Source organism: Anopheles coluzzii, chromosome X, assembly GCF_943734685.1.
Source record: "Anopheles coluzzii chromosome X, AcolN3, whole genome shotgun sequence".
NCBI lineage: Eukaryota > Metazoa > Arthropoda > Insecta > Diptera > Culicidae > Anopheles > Anopheles coluzzii.
The window spans coordinates 25,892,503-25,915,445 of NC_064669.1; the positions used below are offsets into that span (position 1 = coordinate 25,892,503).

A 22,943-nucleotide genomic window follows, 5' to 3' on the forward strand; every position below is an offset into this window, starting at 1 on the left:
TTTTCCTTTTCTTTTTCTTATCTTTTTTCAAGCTGTTTTCACAGGTACGAGATCAGCGCGAAGGACGTCCTAACGATCAAATAAGACCCTCACACAAATCTTCAAGAGGAAGGTAACAGGTACGCGGAGTGTTTTAGTGAGGTCGCATAGATCGTAAGCTAACTGTTTACATCTGTATCTGTAATACAGATAGATTACGATCAATGAATCCCACACTACCCACGATATGGACGGTTGGTTGGATATCGTGGATGCCTTTGGAAGGTTTCACTCCGCGCAAACAAAAACAAAAATTAGAGGAACGACGAACATGTAGTTCGTACAGTTTATGTAATCTGAATACCTACAATGCCGATTAACGATATCGATGTGTGTATGTTGGTACACTTTTAAACTAGGAGGCGATGTGAGATTTTACGGCAAAATAGTCAATCTGTCCAGAACGATCCATCGTTGGCAGAATTTAAATGTAGTCCTCTTTCTTCGAACGGAAACCGGTATAGTTTATAAGATTTCTGCAAAAAGACATGCATGATAAATTTAAATATCAATTTGAGGTAAGCGTGCACCACATCGATACACACCGTAAGGGAATATGTAAAAACGAGGAACACATCTAACAGCACGAGTAACACATCCAAAACTGAGGGTCAGCTGCGGCGTTGCGTCCGTGTACGATTCCGCGTTTGGCAACGATATATTGTTAATGTTGTCTATGACTTGACTCCTCTGAAATTATATTAAAAAGATTTATTATATAACTATTTTGTATCGAGCTCCACCTTTCGATCTATTGTAATAATTTTTTTTCCGTCCCTTCAACAGTTCATGGCACATATCTGCTGCATGCTCACCTCTTGGCTAGCGCAAGACAACTTCTTCAAGTTCCTGCTGCTCCTTCCCCGCCCGAACGTCAGATAGCGTTTCTGCATTCCACCGTACATCTTTTGGCATTTTTGTTCCAGCAGCCGTCAACGAAAACGAGACCACTCGGTATGCCGCCGTAGCTCCTGGCTTAGATTATGATTTGCCCCCGTCCAGTAAACTAAATGCTTGCTAACGAAAAGCTCCATATACACAGCAGGCACTCTTCCTGCAATTGCACTCGATAGGCGTTGATGCCTTGTTTGCCTCTTACCAAATCCTGGGCTGCCGTTCCTAGATCACCAGCAGCCGGGGTACAAAGTAGCTTGCGCACACCTTCGTCGGGAGAGACTTCATCACTAGCTAGCGCAGCTTCAAGCTAGTTTTGAACGGTTCCGTCACACGGTGTCCCAGTGGCGAAGGGATGTTTAATCATACGGCATGAAGAAGCATACCTATGCCGCTTACCTCGTAGCTAATCACCGGCGATATGAATTGTTCGTCGAATAGACCTTCCAAACAGAGGTACACTTCATCATCACCAAAATATTCTTGTCGGTTATCAGTGGCTACTACATTTACTTCCACCGCCCCTAAAATAATATATAATTGATTAGTGAATAAAACAATCTAATAAATGAACACAATTTAACTTACAACAAAGTGGCGTTGGTTCACCGCTTCGCTGCCATCGTGCTGCTCAAACAACCATTCCTAATATACCGCCGTTCCTTCATTCACAACATTTATCGACCTGCTGGTACGATGCGGCACCGTGATGGACTGTATGTAATGCAAATTACAAAACTTTTTCAATTTTCTATCCAATTTTATTTGAAAGCACCGAATCTTATTTAATTTACTGTACAGCTCTTGGATTGTAAACATTGTAGTCATGATTCGCACACTCACACAATAACAATGCGTGTAAAGACAAGCGGAAAACTAACTGTCAGTTTTCTTTGTCGATTCTTCTTCCACCTAGCTGTCAAATCGGGCTTATAACTTGACCTGATATCTTTACGGTCCTTGGTTGTATGGCTGAAATCCAGTTTACGCCAAAGTTTACGCTTCGTGTGACGTCCGTATAAGAGATATAGATTTACCTTTTGATTCTTTGATGAATGGATTTGAACTCGTTCCTTCGAATGTGCAGTACATATCCCCACCGCAGTAGTGATTGGTCCAACGCTCCTCCGCTGATAGACACGCAACTATAGCGCTATATAAACCATCAGGGACGCAGGATGGAAAAGTGAGTTCATTGTAGAAAAAAGTGTTTTGCATTTGGTCGTTCTCACGCGATCATATTTCCATACTTTCAGCGCAAAACGTCCGAGGTTCATCGTTCAAATGAAAAATGGGAAGGCTGTATTGTTACCGATCAATCAAGCACGTAAGGGTAAATACGTAGACGAGGTATTCGCTTCATTTACAAATGAATGGTTTATTTATAGCCTCTACTCCGCCAGTTGAAATAAACTCCTATCATCATTTACATCCGGATGTTTTGGAAGATTTATCCTCGTGCTCAGATAAAACACAAACATACGAAGAACATAAAGAAAATTTCATCCAAACACCGAGCACCTCACGACAACACTTGCAAAAAAGTAAACAGAGTGTTCCTTTTTGATGGCAATACTGCATGCTAATTTTCATGTTTTATGTTTTATAACCCACTTACGAAGCCAAAATCTGTTCAACACAAACCAATAGACAACCTGAAGAAGATTATATATGGAACGAAATTATCAACAAACTAGACTTAATACAACAGGAGCAAAGACAGCAAGCAGATATATCAAACCAGAGAATAGCAGCTTTGGAAGGACAAATCAAATTGATGCGCTCAGAATTCAACATTGTCTCTGACAAATTAATTCCTCGTCCAGGGTTTGTGGCTGTGGCAACCTTGCGTATTACTGCAACGCACTGTAAAGTGCCGAAAGCTTTTAACCTTTGTAAGGTTCCGTGCACACCTTTACGCTTCCGTGTCTATTGCGAAACTAATACGCGTTCCTCTATTAACACTAATACTACAAACTTATACTACCTACGCTATGTAAGGATCATTACACTACTACCACGAAATCTTCCAGTTGAATTTGTACAGAATAAAATTAAGTTAGTCTTATCTCGCAATCTATCTCGATCACATCTCTTTCCCCGTTAAATTCCTACAAATCGAAAGAACGCGTTAAAGTGGTGACCCCGACGTGATCCACCATCATTTAATCCGTAATTTGCTAATTCATTACCGCATCGAACCGTGCATCGCAAATTAAGTGTAAATTCGGTTGATAACGTTTTCGCGCAATGATGAATAGTGAAGATAAAAAAACCGACGCCGCCGCCGACGGCACGAGTAGGGATGCAGCACAATCGCTCGTAGGAGAAATAAAAGCACCGAGCCTAATCCGCCCAGCATGACCGACACAAACATCGAAGCCTATTTCATGTCGCTGGAATTTTGGTTTGCGGCATCGGGGATCAGCTCAGCATACGATGTGCGCCGATATAATAATATCGTGATGGCTCAGGTGCCACCCAATAAGCTGACGGAACTACGCTCGATCATCGATGGCACTCCGGGATACGATAAGTACAAATACATCAAAAGAGAGTTGATAGCGCATTTTGCCGATAGCCAGCAGCGCCGTCTTCAACGTGTCCTATCGGACATGCCGCTAGGAGACATGAAACCTAGTCGTTTATTTAACGAGATGAAGCGAGTAGCGGGCGATGCATTGAGTGAGGAAGTGCTGCTTGATTTGTGGGCAGCTCGATTGCCGCCACATGCTCAAGTAGCGGTGATCGCTTCTCGAGGAGATGCTGCGGATAAAACGACCATCGCCGACGCCATCGTTGATTCGATGGGACTACGAAAAATCGACGCCATTGACCACATGCAAAATTTCGCGATGGCGCCTTCCCACATCAGAGAACAGGAGGTTGTTGACCCTATACAGGAACTGCATCGTGAAATCGCCGAATTATCTAAACGGCTCAAAAGAGTTTTGCCCAACCGAAGAAATGAACGCGGACGATCGCTTTCCCGTTCTCGTCGTAGTGATTGGAACGATAACCGTAGCTTAAGGGAGCCTTCTACCGGACCGTGTTGGTATCATCGCACGTTCGGCAACGACGCCCGGAGGTGTCGAAAACCGTGTACGACCGGTGCACGATTTGCATCTAACCAGCAATGAAGACACTCTGCTGATGCTATGGTGGAATCCGGCGAACATTCCTCCACAGTCACAATCTTTCGCTTAAAAATTACGGACTCAACCAGCTGCATGCAGTTTTTAATCGACACCGGTGCCGATGTGTCCGTAGTGCCGCGAGGATTGCATTCAGCAAAAGTGAAGCCAACCTCTCTACAACTGTTCGCCGCAAATGGGACACCAATTAAAGTTTATGGAGAAGTTCTACTAAAGGTCAATCTTGGCCTCCGACGAGAATTTTTGTGGAGTTTCCTGATCGCCGACGTCACATCAGGAATAATTGGTGCCGATTTTTTAAGAAATTTCGATTTATTAATCGATTTAAAAAGAAATCGCCTCATAGACAACACCACCCATTTCGAGTCTAACGGATCGCTTGCCAAATCCAGTAAGTACTCCATTAAAACGTTTAATTCAGTGTCACCATACGCAGATTTACTGGCTCAGTTCCCGACGATCACCCGTCTCGCACCCCCGGGGACGATCAGCCAATCGACGATCTGTCATCGAATTGAAACTACAGGACAACCGGTATACGCTCGACCAAGACGCCTGCCTCCCGACAAACTAGAAGCAGCTCGAACTGAATTCGAACACCTGATGAAACTCGGCATATGCCGACCCTCAAGCAGTAACTGGGCCAGCCCTCTTCATATGGTAAAAAAGGCGGATGGGTCCTGGCGACCATGCGGGGACTACCTTGCCTCAAACGCCCAGACGGTTCCAGATCGATACCCTCTGCCCTACCTTCTGGACTTCACGACCATTTTGCAAGGTAAAACTATATTTTCCAAAGTTGACTTGCAGAAGGCGTTTCACCAGGTTCCCATCCATCCTGACGACGTACCTAAAACGGCCATCACGACACCTTTTGGCCTCTTTGAGTTCTCCTTTATGACGTTTGGATTAAGGAACGCAGCTCAAACCTTCCAACGCCTGATTCACGAGGTCGTTCGGGAACTCGATTTCATCTTTCCGTATATCGACGATCTGTTCATCGCTTCGTCTTCGCCTGATGAGCATCGGGAGCATTTACGCATGCTGTTTGAGAGGCTGAAGCAACACAACTTGGCAATAAATGTAGCCAAATGCGAATTCGGGCGTGACACACTCGATTTTTTGGGACATTATGTCTCCGCTGAGGGGATCCGTCCGCTTTTGGAGCGCGTCGAGGCCGTCAAGAATTTCAAACAGCCCAGTACAGTTAAAGATTTGAAAAGTTTCTTGGCCATGATCAATTTTTATCGGCGGTTCGTCCCAAACGCGATCCAGGTGCAGATTCCTCTGCTGACGATGATTCCCGGCAATAAGCGAAACGATCGTACGCCGCTGACCTGGACCGATGAGACGATGGCCGCATTTAACCGTTGCAAGCAACAGCTAGCCGAAGCAGTTTTGCTAGCTCACCCCGCCAAATCAGCCGAACTATCTCTCTGGGTCGACGCTTCAGATATCGCTGCAGGCGCGGTATTGCACCAAATTGTAGATGGAAACGCACAACCGCTAGGATTTTTTTTCGAAAAAATTCGACAAGGCTCAACTTCGCTACAGCACGTATGATCGCGAGCTTACAGCGATTTTCCTGGCTGTTACGCTTCCGTGTCTATTGCGAAACTAATACGCGTTCCTCTATTAACACTAATACTACAAACTTATACTACCTACGCTATGTAAGGATCATTACACTACTACCACGAAATCTTCCAGTTGAATTTGTACAGAATAAAATTAAGTTAGCCTTATCTCGCAATCTATCTCGATCACATCTCGATCCCGTTAAATTCCTACAAATCGAAAGAACGCGCCAATGATCCTTACATAGCGTAGGTAGTATAAGTTTGTAGTATTAGTGTTAATAGAGGAACGCGTATTAGTTTCGCAATAGACACGGAAGCGTAAAGGTGTGTACGGAACCTTACAAAGGTTAAAAGCTTTCGGCACTTTACAGTGCGTTGCAGTAATACGCAAGGTTGCCACATGGCTGTGTCGAGTTTTGAGTGGGAACCACTAGCAAACAAAAATGATGAAAAAACGCTTGAAAAAAGATTGTCGGAACCTGAGTTTAGAAAGAATTTCAATGACTATTTAGAAACTCGTCTACCATCAGATTGTTCAGAAGAAAGGATGCATGCGGCTATGGACATAACATTTACAAAGGAGCTAGTGACTCAAATCACGTGGACGGGCATAAGTCGTCCCATTGAAAAAATATGCTTTTTCGAATACAAAAATATAATTAGGCAATTTAAAGACATAGGAACATATGGAGGTGTTACACCATCTGATAAAGCAATCAAAGGTTTCTTCCAAAACAAATTCAAGCATGGTGGTCAAAGGCTAAACTTAGTTGGATTAGTTAGAACTTCTCATCATCGACGCTAGAAATCGTATAAGTTGGTCAGTGTCGTTATGTAAGTTAGAAATGAATGAATTTATTAAATGTGTTCGGAAATACCGTCATGTGATATGCAAACCATAAGAATTTCAATAAAGATTAAATTTAAAATGTACATTTCTGTTTTATTCAATTAACGTGTGAACTAACGGAACAAAGTCGAATTCGTGGTCTTTTGGGAGAGGAACAGCTACCAATTTACATTTTACATCTTGTAAATCATTTTGTACTTCTGTTTCCTCAAAAGCTACGGAGATTTCCACGGTGCATATTAATCAGCTTAGATGTAAAGGGATAATCAAAGCAATGAGTTGAGTTGCTTAATTTTCTGGCGATTATTTTTAGGCTTGTTACATTTTCCTGTGCAACTACATTAATGTACTGGCAAACATTTCCAGATTTGGTTGAAAACGACCCATCTCGGTGTCCAGGTTTCAAGCAAAATCCTTTGCGAACATGGAGAGTGGTAATGTTACCTCTCTGTTTAATAGATGGATAACTTGAAATATCATATTTTTTATGGACATAATACGCTTCTTGTTCTGCAATTCTATTAATTACTTGTTCCAAGCTCTTCCATCCGTTACGCAACATTTTTTTTATGTGTTGTAGAGCATTTTCGAATGAATAAGAAGATAACGTCCGCAGTGGACCAAATTCATCTACTTCTTCGAATATGTGTGTAAGATTGTGAACGTTGCTCGAGATAAACTGTGGTCCGTAAACATCAACATACTTTTTTACAAAAAGAGTAATTAAATTATTAGCAAGCGGCCAATGTTCTTTGTAGATGTTCGAGGAGAATAATGTTATACTACAGAAATACAACATATAATGTTTGTGCTGTTGATCACTCATGATGTTTTTCAACACCGAAAAACTTGCATAGTATAAAAATGATGAAAACTCTGAGCCTTTCCAGTGATTCACATCGCGTAATGATCGAAATTTTCTATGGATTTCTTTTGGCAATTGGATTGTCATTAACATACCAGATATTGTCGTTATTTCAGCATACGACAATTTTTTTTAAACCCAAATTTACCAAACAACAAGCCGTTCAATATCCGTTTGGTGACACCAAGATCTATCAAATGTAGTTTATCACAAACTATTATTTGCTTCACAAGATCAAAATTATTAAACAAAAGTAGTGGCGAGTCAAGTTTATGATGACCACCATACTTCCGCTTTCTAAAATGTCTATCGGTTCTTTTTGGTGCGCTACAATCAAGGAAAGTTGTTCTTCCATGCATTTTGACACCTTTGGTAGTGCATTTCAAACAACCATCAAATGAATTGAAGTTGGCGACACCTGTAAAAAACGAATTAAATCAATAGTTTGTGCTTTAGAAGTATAAAATGCAATTTTGTTTTACCTTTTATAAACGCCCTGGTGCTGGTGAATCGGCAATTATGGCGCGTACCACAACATCAACTCTCACGCCGTTGATTTAGTTTAGTTTAGTTTAGTTTATTAATCGATGGACTATGAAGCCCTCTCGAGTCAAAATTTGTTTACAATACACATTAGATAACGAACAGAACATTTATATATTGTTATTGTTGAACGCATTCCGAACCCTTAAACGCGAAGTCAGTTCCGTTATCGTCATTCCAGGCTCGTAAATATCGTCAGCTGAATTTAAAAAACGGCACATTCAAAGAAGGGGGTTGCGAGAGCCAAATGTTGTTGGGGTTTCAGCGACTGCCAGCATTTATTTATTTATTTATTTTTATTTTATTAATTGCTCGGCCACGTTGGGTTACAGCAATAGTACTTACTGACTATAGTATACAATTATTCACGAAGGAGTAGGAAGGAGTTTATGGTACGGAAAAGGAGCGAAGACGGGATCGGTAGACAGGATAGGAGAGGACAGCAGGAATGGGAAGGCGAAAGTGATTACATTAGTAAACGCTGCTACAGCTTGATTTATGTCATCATCAGTAAAGCAGCAATCGATACCGGCTAAAATATGATGAAGCTTTTGGTAGTCCAGTTTCCTAAAATTGAACATACGAGCCGTAGGTATTCGTTGAGAGGATGCAGGGCGAGAGTGCGTAAGGAGCACACTTGTCTCATGAGCAGGATGATGAAAGTCTAGCGCGACGAGTGGAACAGGTGAAGCTATGACGGGAGAGCAGCGCTCCAAGAAGGCATAGCATTGGCAGCATTGGCAAATAGAAGGTCCAATTGACTTCCGCGTATATTTTTTATGCCAGATAATTGCGGCAAACCGTTTACCGACATTCCATCAAGCAGAGAAACATTTTCACGAGATACACCAGTAAGAATGAAGTGATTAACGCACGATGCAAACACATCCATATCAAGCTCAGATAGACAGAGAGGCGTAACTCGTCTAGTTTTGTGCGCAATCCTTATACTTTTTGATAGTAGATGTTTAGTTGATCGATCGAAGGGATGAGAGAGCGAGATGCGCCGGGAGTGCTCTCGCTGCAAATTATTAACGGCGAAAGAGAGTCGGACGGATTATGTGTATTAGATGCAGGGTTAGCTTCCATCAATTCTGGTAAAGTCGGTAGTTCATGAGAATCTTCAGCCGGATCAGCCGGTTTACGCTTGCTGAAAGTACTGCGTATAAGGTAAGCTCATAGGGCCATGATCTGGCGAAATACTGAAATCAGCGTTTCGCAGTTGTGTCGTGTGGTTGATAGAAGGTGGCGAGGAAGGATGATCCGATTCACGATTAATAGGCGCAGAAGGTGCAAGGGATGCTGCAGTAGTGGGTCGCCAAACATTGACGGAGCGGGGATTTAGGTCGATGAACTCCTTAAAAGAGATCCCGCGAGGCCAGGTTGAAGCAGCCAAAGCAATAGCCCGGTGCGAATCCGGTACACCAATTTTAAAAGATACGTAGGAGAGCGTAGAAAGATCCCGGTCGCGTCGTACAAGGCTATATACCAAGATGTCGTCTGTCCCTATGTTAGAACAGGCCATTTCGCGGATCGCTTCAGTCGGAGTATCAGGAGCAATACGGGAGATAAAGACCCAAGTACGGGGTGGGCGTTCAGGAACGGTCGTAATATTATTGCAGGACAACCCTGTGCCCGATGAAAGCATAGCGCGTGTAACGGTATTGGTAGGCGATGGGTCGGGAGAGCGATCCAACAATCGACGTTTAGAAGAATTCTCACCAACAGCTTGATGGGTGAGCTTAGAGGCCGCAACTGGAATCGTGGTCGTTGAGTGCGTAGCAGGAATCGCAGAATGGTGAGCACTCGATGTAGTGGTATGCGTGGCAAGATGAGAGTTGAGCTTGTTCATTAGTGAGTTGAAGGAAGTGAGAAGCTCACGGTGCATGAGATCAAGCTCCTTGATGCCATGCTTAACTTCATCAAGCGTTGTGAGTAGTGGAGCCTGTGAGTAGTTGCGTTCCATTGAGTGAGAAGCAGTAAGTGAGTCGATGAAATCTTTCACGGAACGAATTGACGATGCTGATTCCTGTTTCATCAAAGCTATCTCGTTTCTAAAACAATCCAGTGAAGAGGAAAGTTCAAGTCGCAAGCCAGCTGATGCCGCCTGCACAGAACGTGAGGAATCGCGAAAATCGGACTGCAACGATTCCAAAAGGTAGGCAGCGTCACGAGAAAGGCCGTGCGAGAAGCGTAAAGTGTCAACGGCCCGCAAACGCTGAGCACAATCCGCGCAAGCCCAGAATAAATTTTGTGACTTCTTAAAATCATACAGGAGCGGGGTTGAAAGTCCAATGCACTTATCGTGGTAATAGTATTCACAAAGACCGAAGCACGGAATTGGATCGTTGCTAATAGCACCTTCACATTTCTTACAGATCACAGACGCCATCGCAAAATAGACCAAAGTTCGACTGGTCGGCGACGAAGTATTCTGGCAGGAACATAGAGGTGAATCCTTGAAAGTAGCTCGGGACAGTCGATGGTTCCGTTTAAGATTCCCGTGATAAATGCCAGACTGGTGTGCTCAACACGTTCGGCGAGAGGCGGGATCCCAAGCAGCAAACACCTAGTTCTGTAGTCGAGACGACGCGGCCAATCACGAAGGGCGAAGCGCGTTGCCTTCCGTTGGATGGACTCTAGCCGCGCAAGTGCCCGAGTAGATGCTGGCCACCAAACAATGCTAGTGTTGGAAACTGTTATAAGGTTCCAACAAACTGTCAGCTAAGGCGATGTTTTGTGTATGGACATAGGCATAAAAGGGGAGATAATCGCGCAAAATGGGATAATTGCGAAAAAAACACCCAAGAGCGAAGATAACGGAGAATAGAGAAATAAACTAATTTTTTGGTGCACCCTCAGTGCTTACCTAACAAATTCACTTTGTTCTCTTATTTTTTGGTTAGAGCGCCAGTTTCTAACAGCTAGCATATTCCAGCAGTGGCCTGATAAGTGCGCAGTACAGTGTCTTGAAACACATAGGATCACGAAGCTCGCGCGTCATGTTTATGACCAAGCCAAGTAGACGATTGCCACTGGCGACTACTTGGTCTATCTGTTCTTCGAAGGAGAGTTTAGCATCTAGGAGGACTCCTAGATCCTTTACACAGTTCACTCTTTGGAGGTTCTGACCATCAAGCGTATAATTAAACAGCGCTGGAGCTCTTGAACGGCTGAATGAGATTATGGCGCATTTATCGATGCAGACGCTTAGTGCGTTACGCTTGCACCAGGAGACAAATTCAGTCAAAGTGGGGAACTCGAACACTTTAGCGCAGGCAGCTAAATAGGTAATACCTCGATAGTTCACTGCTTCGTTTTTGCTCGATAGTTCACTGCTTCGTTTTGTGGATGGGTGTTAGCCATGAGACCTTCCACAGTGATGGAAAGGTTCCTGTGCGCAGAGATTCGTTAAAAATCTTAGTTAAAACAGGAGCTACCGATACGGCACAACGCTTGAGAATTGTCGCTGGGATACCATCTGGCCCCTCGGAGTATGACGGCTTGAGACACTCGATTTTTTGGGTAACCAGGGTCTCGGTGACGATAGGTAGCGTGACATGAATTGCATCTGCCGGAGTGTTCACGAGTGCGGAAGCAACAGCCTCCGGATGTGTGATGTTAGAGATGAAGCTATCCTCGATGCGCGTGGCGAACAGTTCACAAATATCTAATGGCGAGTGTGCACAATTATCCTTATACCGAATAGTCCCGGGGAGGCCAGTTGACTTGCGCATGTTGTCGGCAAAGCTCCAAAAGCGGCGAGGGTACTTTCGCAAGCTTCGTTCAGTGTGGCGTATATATCGACGATAGCAGACTCTATTATAACGTCGATAAAGTGCATGAACACCATTGTAGTAAAGCCGACACGGTGTGGATCGACTAGCGCGCAAATAGTGCGCTTTGCTTTTTTTAGGGCATGTAATGTGCGGTCACCCCACGGCGGTCCGCGATGGGGCTTTTTAATAGGAGCACATTCACGCAATGCGGCCCGCATAAACTCTGAGAAATCGTTCGTGGCATGGTCAATGGATGCATAGTTTGAGCATTCAAAGGATTGGTTGAAGGAGCAGATCAGTCTCTTGAGTTTAGTTCAGCACGTGCGTAATTGAGCTTTATTTCCGTAACAGTGGTAGCGTGATTCATAGACGATGCTGTGATTTCCAAATCAAATTCGAGCGGTGGGTGATAGCAGTCTATTGGCAGCAGCGGGTGCTCGCTGACGCGTATGAGCGAAGAAGTTGTTGCACTTGACCAATTTCCGTATGTAAGGTCTAAAATGCGCCCCATAGAGTTAGTGTTGTTATTAAGTTGGTAAAGCGCATTCTGGTGCAGTCCATCGACGAATTGGGCGCTACGAACTGAACTAGTATGAGGTTCAAAAACCACAAAAGGGGTTTCATGATTCGATTGTGCAGGCGACCAGGAAAGAGCGGGTTGGTTAAAGTCTCCCACGAGCACGAATCTGTCGTTTGGACCTAGTGTGTCGCAAATGCTGTTAACAGTGTCCAGTAATGCATTTATTTTTCCTTCGTCCGTGCTGTGGTTGGGAGGAAGGTAGGCAGCAGCAATGAATAATCGGTACGTCGGGAGCTGAATATAGATGCAAGCGAATTCAAGTGTTTGCGCAAGCACTGGAAGCGCATGAGAGCGGAGAGCGGAACCGACCTGCATACCCGTTGTTTTAACTGCTTTACTATGTGGGTTGCCAAGAGCATTCGAACACCCTACACAGCTCTAATGAAGAGATGCCGTCCGTTTTATCTCTTCGATCACAGTGAAAGATAATTTAGTGCACGCTGAGTGATATACAGCATCACAGAACGAGCACATAATACCACATTCAAGCGATTCAAGTGCCACAGAGCAGTCATAACAAACTCCCTCCATTTTAGTTGCCGTTGCAGATAGATGCCACAGGACTCAGGAACAAACGCAGGAATACAGCAAAATCAGGAAAGGTTGTGGCGAACAATTGAAGGCAGGAATACCAGAGACAGCTTATGTCACAGCTAAACGGCAGTTTGACGAAAATTAGGCCGAAACAACGAAATAATTCACGAATTTACGTGGAGCACAGTGAGAAAACACACTCAGTCGTCAGCTGTCAACTTGGCTCAACAATGGGATTTGTACCCCATTGTTAGTTAATAGGTTTATTTCTTCGATGAACTGCTTTAAAAAACATTCGATGCTAGGTTTCATTGTTCCGCTGTAAATTGAAACAATCATAACAGGAATTTCTGGCATGTTATGAATATTTATTAAAATCGGCCAGAATTGTAAATTGTTGCTTTTAAATATCGGCAAACCATCGATGGATACATTAAGCAAGAGTGTGGTGTCCGAATTCAGAGATGTTTCACTGCAAACAGACATTAATTAGTTTCTTTATGAAAAGTAAGACAGAAGCATTTTCATGAATGTACCTTAGCTTGTTCATGAGACATTTCTGCACTCCATAATACCAGTACTGACCACCTTCTACCGTCAGGATATCAGCCGAAATATTTCGATTGATTTTAGTAGGGTTCTAGCGTCTTTAGGTAGGTTACAGGAACTCACTTTTCGAACTATATCCATCACTTGGGCAATCGAGTCGTATGTTTGGTTTGTTGATATTGCCCATTGACGCAAAGCATCTTCAGCAGAGAATGGTTCAGCAGAGAAGCATCTGATGCTGCTGGATCTATATCATCATCCGAACTTTCCATTAAATAGTCGATTACATCATCATCGGCTTCTGATAGATAAGCAGCTTCCCCTTCGTAGAAAGTTTCACCGACGATATTATCCTGTGCAAGTGCATCACTGCCTTGTGAAGAATTCATACCTTGTTCAGCTACTGCAACCCGTATCAAAATAGTTGTTATAAATGAAGTAATACATAATTGCAATACACATCATACCATTGGAAGTTCCACTAGGACCGGCACCGTCATCTATCTGGTTTTCATGTTCCAAACGATCACAGTGGCGATACAAGTAAGAATTATATTTGATCCGCTTCGAGAAACTTTTATTCATAGTGATTTCCACAAAAACAACGACGACAAAACTATTTTTAATCACAAATCGCTTCAATTACAAGATACGGCTGCAACAATGGCTCGCTATCAATTTGTGCAAGGTTATTAGACTCTATACAGGTTCCGACAGAGCGATTGAGAGGGTCACCATTTTGTAAACCTTGTTTACAATTGGTCTGTCAAAATCGACGCCGGTTAGCTGATGCGTGGAATAAACAACATAAATAAGATTGCAGAAGCTGTAACTAACGCTTCGAGTTTTCTTCATCCTATCACGTTCCATCGTTAATAGAATACGACTTCCTTGTTGACCTGTTCAATGCTGAGTAAGTTCTGCTGATTTGCCAAGGATATCATCGCATTGTTTACCCAGTTCCGTTTGTTCTCCAGGTTTGAAATTGCAGTCACAGTTTCTGGGGACGAGGGTTTATGCCGTCTAGCAGCAGCATTGTTAAAAAGGGTTAGAAATTATGCAGTCCTGAACGCGACCCTACTGCGATGTGTGGGAAGCGGCGAGGCTCCATGCCGATTCGCCACAATCGTCGGGTTCAGGGTGATCGTCTATGTTGCTCCTGTTACAGTTCCGTATCATAGCAAACGAATGTTCGTGCTGCAGTCTCCCCCCGGCTGCAGTCTTGTTCCAGTGGGGGAGAATTCATGCCAACTCGGGTGCAGCTTAATTAAGTGCTAGAGCGAAAAGACGAGAGATAAATGTCGTCCCGGCAGTGTTAAACAACGGCGGGAGTCCATTTCATTTATGCTCGAGTCAAGTACAATATCAGAGCGAAAATGATGTTTGAAGCATTTGTGATGGGTACATAGGTGACATACATAGGTAGGGGGATCATAGCTTACAAATTCCCACATTTGTGTGAGGCGAGTGCATTGCATGGCAGAAAAGAGAGTGTGCACAAAGGTTGATCAAGTAGGTTCTCTCGGTAGGGGTGCACGGTGCTGCTGGTGTACGGCCCGTACAGTATAAGTATCAAAATGTTTTGTACATAGTGTTTATTTATATAATATTTTGTGATTGCGTAAATTGTTGTGAGGAAAGTTATGAAAATCGTATTTGATAAATGCTACTTAAAACACTAATATATTTGAAGTTTATTTCCTAATTATTATAGTTACAACGGGCTTGTTAAACATTAACTCACTTTTACCTTCTCCTACTCCTTGGTCAGCGATCCAACAACTCACGCACGTTCTCCCATACACACACTAGTGAAAGGCGGGGCAACTGGAACTCACCGGGTCGGAACAATCCGAAGCATCCCGTAGTCGTGTGGGTCAACCCGAAACGTACAAATAGATGTAGTATGTGCAACGATTTCGGTAGATACGAGAAAGCATAAGCGATTCCGGCCCATTGGTGCAGCGAATACGGGTCGGGTATTAAACCTTCTTTGACCTGACCCAAACTCGCTGCACCAGTAGGTCGGAGTCGCTTATGCTTGCTTACAACAACTTATCGTTCGAGTCAACTTGAAGTCCTTACGGTAGTAGGTCCCCGAGGTAGGGTCGGATTTGTTTCCGACTCCGATCTAGCACACTCGCTCCACTTGTGGGCCGGAATCATTGATGATGCATGATTTGCGTTACCCTATTGCCTCAAAACCATTTACTGTAGCTTAGTCTAACCTACTTTAGAATACGCGAGCATTATTTGGTACCCAATTAGTCTGGTATGAACTGACCGGGTTGAAAGCGTTTAACCGTTAGATGGCTCTTGGGGCAATCGGGTGCTACTCTTCTCCCATGTGAAATTCGGTGTCGTATGTTTGGTTTAATGATCCCCACGATCGTCGATATGCTTCTCAAGTTTTGATTATTAGTGGTTTGCTTCGATATGAGATTGACTGTCTTTCATTGTTCATTAATGAGCTGAGATAGTAGATGACGTATGATCACGTGCATCCAGTCTGCGCGTCAGAACTGATTATGCAACCAGATCACACACTGGAGTCGGGCTATGCTATGGGCAATGGAGTTGGCTATTTGTTTGCTGGACCCATCACACGGCACTGTTGGATCCACAGGGATACGCCAATACATGTGTTGGCCAGCTAACGGTTTATCTCTATATGACGGTATATATGAGCAGCTTCTCCCTCTGCTGATGCTGCAGTTACATCCGGGCAGTAAAATAATTCGTTTCCTAGAATGATGCAACATTCAACGGGTCATTCGTTCATTAGTGCAAAGATACTCATCTAGCCGTAGCAACTAGGCTTGGGCAATTCGGTTCATTTCCATGAACGTGAACGTACTAGTTCTTTCATTCAGATGAACTGAACGTGAAACGCGATTCATTCGTTCATTTCAGTTGAAGAAAATAATTGTTTTATTGTTTTGCAAATTGTAAATTGTTTTGCATCTTGAAAATTATTAGGCAGACCAGGAAGATACGATTGGTAGGACGTTCTTTTCATGAACGTACTGGTATAACGGTTCACATTCATATTTGTATGGCGGGAATGGAAGACCTAGTGTACTAGGACGTTCTTTATTTCGCCGGATAGTTCGTTCTTTTCGTGAATGTCCTGGTCATACGGTTCACGTTCATATTTGTATGAGGAAAATGAACGACCTGGTGTACTAGGACGTTCTTCATTTCGACGTGTAGGACGTTCATTACATGGTCCTGGTATTACGGTTCACGCTCATATTTGTATGACGGGAATGAACGACCTAGCGTACTAGGACGTTCTTTATTTCGACGGATAGGTCGTTCTTTTCGTGAACGTCCTGGTCATACGGTTCACGTTCATATTTGTATGGGGAAAATGAACGACCTGGCGTACTATAACGTTCATTATTTTGGCGGCGTTCTTTAGGACGTTATTTTGGTGACCAACTCAGTGCATTATGATTTTTAAAGAATCGATGAACGTTGATTAGATGAACGTAGATCGTTCATTCTTTAGGATGAATTGAATGAATCGTACAGTTCTGGTACTTGAGGCACAACTCTAGTAGCAACATGCCATCTCGGTCATCAGGACATTATGTTGCAGTCGGGAGGAGTCTGAAGGGAGCTAAACCTCATCCCAACGGATACTATGGTAATGGTATGGATGGTATGATTCCTCACCTATAATGAACAGTCATTGCTTTGGGAAGAAACGGCACTTTGCACCCCCCCCTCTTCATAGTTACTGAACTGTTGTTGGACGGAAAGGAAACTCGTAAGATGAAACTGTGTCTGCACTGCACACCCACTTGAGAAATCTATGAGAAGATAGTTTTGTAAAGAATGAAAATTATTTTTACATTCATTTCAATAAAATATGAATCAAATTACCGCACAAGTTCCAGCAACTGCATACATTTCCCTCCAACATATGCTTTCTAGCTGGGTACTTCACTCGCTTATTTATCTCCCTGTCCGTAATGCTGATAATGCTGAGAAGCGAATGATTTCACAGCAATCTTCTGCCTGCTTGATGTAATCGTTTTACCTGACACAATGTTGAATTACCTACACCTACACCTACACTCCTACATGTTGGATCTTTTCACCACAACAAAAGCATATTTTTACTGGATTCTCACTTACTCGATTTCTCCCATGTCACAGCTGTTAATTCATCACAATAATAATAATTTTAAAGTTGCAAAATAATTAAATAAATTATGATTTGCAAGATTCAACACCAAACACCATACCATTGCGAGATTGCAATCCAGACAAATTGTAACAAAGCAGTCCAATTGTAAACAAACCATTCCAATTGGTCTGTCAAAATTTTCATTTATTTTTTTATTGGAAATCGGCCAAAACGGGCTTTTGTCGTAATCTGTAAAGAGTCTAATAACCTTGAATTTGTGTGTGATATGACATCTGAAAGTAAACAATCGGATGCGGTCAAAGTACCACCATGAAAAAGATGAAGCATTCAGAAGAAGAAACACGATCAACGTTTGCCACAGCGTGTTGTTTTGTATAGATTGCCAAATCTAAAGAAATTCGAGCCGAATTGAGACGGAAAGTGTTTATTAATAATAGCAAATCAAAATTTCAATATTTTCTTTAGTATTTCATTCCAAATAGTCAACAAATATGCATTAAAAGAAAGTGAACTCGTCAACCATTATAATTAAGATGTATTGGTCTTTCGGGCTGTCATTTGCAGCCTGAGATTTGTTGAAGCGGCCATGTTTATTATTTGACTACGATGGGGAGTGTGTGTTCGAACACATCGACAGGGGAAAAAAAGAACTCACTCTACCGAACCCCCCCTCCCCCGCTACCACCCCTTTTCGGCTTGTGTTAATCATATTGAATCTTTCTTGTTGTTCCTCCCGGCTACCTACTTCATTCTCCCTCTTTTTCACAAGTGCCATCCGTGTTGCCATTGCACCGTTATTCCTTGAATTTGTTTTTATTGTTCGAAGTTTCGATGTGGTCAGTCGCGGATCCTAGAGAGAGTCATTTATACTTATTTGGCAGCCGGAGTGTGTTGTATCTGAAAGAAGAGAGGAGAACATATTGCTACAAAGTATATTATACTTACCATCGATTTTTAGCCGTCCGTGTTCCTGTACAGCACGGTATGTACTTGACTATCGTAACGATTGTGTCAATGTTGTTATTTGAAAAATAAAACTCGATTTACTCCTCGTAGGCATCATGCATCAGCCGGACAAAGAAGAAGAAGAATGGTTAGAACTGAGTACTTTTTCCTTTTCTTCGTCTGAACTACTTAGTGAAAATGTGGCAGAAACAAGTTTTGGTTTTTGTGGTAATGATAGAGTATTTAAAAAATATTAGAGGGAATCATTACTCTTCCTATGCTTATGATACAATACCAAAATTGATAACAGGATACAAGTTAAAAAAACATTGGCCCGAAGGGTTTACTCGCTATAATAGCAATCCAGATAGATTGTCCAGATCTCCAGATTCAGATCGACCAATTCCAAATTCAACCCATTCCAGATGGAGCTAGGCTAATTGCTATGATAGCTGCTAGGATGAAAAGACGTCAAATTTGACAGCTAACTGACCGATTTTGGTACCTGATTTAGAGCAAATTAGCGATAAGTTCGGTTAAGGTCTTGAAGTAGGGTCGAATAAGGTCAACGCAAACAGCTGATTAAAATTAGGCTCCATCGAGGATAGTAGCCAAAGCAATTAGAAGAAGACAGGCATATGATTGGACAAATGGGCAAAATTATCTACGCGAGCGAAGGTTAAAGTTATGGGGATGTTCTAGCTACTTTTTCTATTTTCGGGTGCACGTAATGAATCGGGTTGTTGCTCGTTTGGTGGTCACTCGTAGAAGAAGTTTTATTTCTAACGTAAAATATAATTCTAATCCTATATCCTATGGTATTAGTGCAGTCGTTGCTATTGTTGGTGTTAGTGAGTGAAAGAGTGTTACACGTTACGCGCGATGCGTTCTGTGTGTGTTAACTATGCGTGACGCGTCTTAAGGAGCGGTTACACGTTGTGTCACCACAAAGTAATCGAAATGAAGTCACTAACAGATTGATACACACGGACAACACAGAGTAACAGGCTGATTATGAAGATTATTAAAATGGGATGGGAAATTAATTTTTAAATGCTTAACAATTAAAAAAAGATATCATAATGACTACTTAAGGAAGTTGCAATCTTACATCGCAAAAAAGGGAAATGAAAATTCATTACGGACAAAATGAAACACAAGGTTAAAAAAAAGAAAGAAGAAAATTTAAGAGCATATACAATAACATGTTTGATATTTTTGCCACGAGTCCCAGGTCAGTAGATTATACGTGAGATCAAAAAAAGGATTCAAGTTTGTAAAACCAGCCCGTAAGACCAGCTAAGATGATATCTGAAAGATAATCTCCATAATAATGTAATGAAAGATTATGTAATGTCTATTGATCATGGTTGTGAGACTGACAAAAGCTAATATGCATCGGAATGAGTTAGGAAAATAGGGAAGAGCAAAGTTAACAAGAAGTATAGATACAAAAGATAGTTCGAAGAAGCGACGTATTGTAGGAATTGTGATAAATAGAAGAAGTAAATAAGACAAGAATTGAACATTACTGTAAATATGTAGAATATATGTTATTTATGTCAAATAGGCTTTGAGATGTTGAAATAAGTAAGCGTTGGAGTAGGAATCTACTTTGCAAAAAAAAAGTCTGACATGAGTCATCGATGAGAAGAGTTATAAATGTAGATGTGTTTGAAGTGTTAAGAATGAAGTCAAGCAAAGAAAGCGAGTAGGAAGATGACACGGAATTTATAGGAGCAATGCAGAAGCAAGTGACACCGAGTAGAGTTGAACCAACGAAGGATGTTGAAGCGGTTGAGCGCAGATCTCAAAGAAAAATCAGCTGTAGTTACAGTTACATGTATCGGATAAGTATTGAGTTTGGGAATGTTAAAAGAAAAAATGATATTATTTTGAAAAAATAATGGTTTTTTTTGCAGCTTATCTTCAGCGTAATGCACAGGACTGTTCCCTGCATCATGATGCAGAGAAGTCCTTCGAGGTGGCCGAGACACGGAAATGTACTACACGCAATAGGATTCAAGAACACGTGGAGAGATGGAGCACATCTATGATACAACCATCAAGTTACTAATACTATGAAGGAAGTGAAAGAATAGAAGATCGAGATGTAGATGTACAAAAAAAAATCATTTGCAAGAAACCACGACAGAGTAGTCAGAATCATGAAGTATTATGACAATTAAAAAGTTAGATCATACAAATTTTCCATGGTTTTTGTTACGATTCGTAGATGTATATACAATCGATATTGTAAACCGTGAATTGTTTGCTTTAAGTTGAAAAACCATAGAAAATCTGTATAACAGAATATAAGAGAGGCTTTTTTTCACTGTTTTTCTTGGAGGAGGAAACGGATTGTAGAATGCAATAGCAGTCACAGAGAGGGACAGCATGTACAAGTAGGGAGAATAGGTTGACAGTTGTTATTGAACCACCGCCGAAGACGGGCGAATAAATAATACACCGGACCAGAACTCTACAATAATCATCTACTGTACGCAGATGACGCGAAAATTTTTCGTGTTATTCGTGAACCAGAAGACCACGCCCGACTGCAAACATCCTTGTATGAGTTCTAGTGTTGGTGCAACCGTAATGCTTTATCCCTATGCACAGATAATTGTGAAGCCATCACTTTCAGTCGTTCTCGCTGCCCATCATTGTATGAATATGCGCTTGATGGACAGTCCTTGGCGCGAAAACAATGTGTCAAGGATCTAGGTGTTTTGCTCGATACAAAACTATCATTTAAGGATCAGCTGGATCACGTAGTAGCCACCAGCAACAGAATGCTAGGACTAGTTATCAATATGACTCGCGAGCTTAATGATATACCTTGCACCAAGGCGCTCTATTGCTCACTTATCCGGTCGTTGATGGAATATGCAAATATCGTTTGGTGGCCAACTGCAGCGCGTCCATTTGCTCGATTGGAATCAATCCAGCGCAAAATTTCACGATTTGCACTTCGCTCATAGAACCAAAGGCTCGATTACCGGACTAGGTGTTACTACTCGGGCTACCCACCCTAAGTGAGCGAATACGAAAAGCCAGGTTTTCGTTCATCACGGGACTTCTCGACGGCCGTATTGACTCTCCGTCACTACTGGCTGCCATCAACCTGTACGTTCCGGCCAGGCCGCTCCGGACTCGGGCAATGTTGGCCCTCGACGACCCTAGAACGCAATTTGGCTCCTCTGACCCGTTCCTACTTATGTGCCGTGCTTTCAACGCAGTCAGCGACGCTTTTGAGCCGAGGATTTCGCCAACTGAGCTTAATGATCGTGTTTCTGTGTTAAATTTGGTTCCATAGTGCACATTTTTATGTTCTATGTTATTGTAATCCACTGTAAAGAACTCATTGTAAAACATTACTAAAATGGTTCGAGAGGGCATTATTGTCCATCGATAGACAAATAAACATAAACAAAACATAAACATAAAACATTAGTTGACGGAATAGATTCCACGTCTTCATCATCTTCCAAAAGTTGAGTATCACTATCAATGCCTTCTGGCATGCCAAAGTCTTCTTCAATCGAAATAGGAACAACTGAAGGGCAAGCTGAAAAAAAATGTTTACATAATGTTAAAAAATTCACTTAACTCTAGTACAACAACAAAAAACCTACGTGAGGGATCCATCAATGCCTGCATTTGACATTCAAAATTGGTTTGGTTGGCTCGGCGAATTTTAGCGAATTGCCCGGATATTCTCATTTTCTTTGAGTATATATCGCCTTTGAAGCGCGCTTCGAAAACAAAAATTAACGCCAAATAAATATTCACTATGTTAGATATCATAGAATACAACGTAGTGTTGTTGAATCAAAGTAGACTATAGTATAGAATAAAAGGTTTTAGTTTTGTGTGTAACTTAAAAGGATACAGAACAGTTTAAGTTGTGTCAATTATTTTATTAGAAAATTCCAACAGGTTGGCTGATCAGAAAAAAAATGGCTGATAAAGTGTCGTTCGCGAGATTGAATGGTACCAACTACGAGAATTGGAGTTACAGAATGAAACTTCTTCTCATAAAGGAAGGATGTTGGTCAGTCATGAAAGAAGAGAAACCGGAACCAATAACGGCAGCTTGGAGTAAACTGGATGAACTGGCCATGGCTCATATCGGATTATGCGTGGAAGACAACCAGTTTATTTCTTCTAAAAAAGCGGGCAATGCTGCGGATGCATGGAAAAAACTGGAAGACTTCCATGTGAAGAAAACTATGACGACGAAGGTATCGATATTGCAAAAAATCTGTGGCTCGCGTTTATAAAAAGATACCGGAGAAAATTGGGCATTTACAACCAGAAAAATATCTCTATCAGAGAAACTGTGGCTACTAGATTCGGGCGCTACTTGTCACATCTCGAAGGAAAGAAGTTTTTTTTTTGAGATTTTGGATGAAACTTTCGATGAAGAAGTAAGCGTAGCGAATGGAATGAAATCAAAATCAAAAGG

At 42.1% G+C, this 22,943-nt stretch overlaps 1 protein-coding gene and 1 long non-coding RNA gene across 3 annotated transcripts in view; one reads left to right on the forward strand and one right to left on the reverse strand.

Moving 5' to 3' along the window:
• The window catches only part of LOC125906716 (uncharacterized protein K02A2.6-like), a 417,738-nt gene that overhangs the window by 110,796 nt on the left and 283,999 nt on the right, over nucleotides 1-22,943 (forward strand). The window lies entirely within an intron of this gene.
• On the reverse strand, nucleotides 401-2,111 carry LOC120949883 (uncharacterized). The gene is made up of 4 exons (XR_005751077.2): nucleotides 1,522-2,111; nucleotides 855-1,457; nucleotides 585-729; nucleotides 401-515 (listed from the first exon to the last, which is right to left on the reverse strand). It is a non-coding gene; the product is annotated as an uncharacterized LOC120949883 (long non-coding RNA).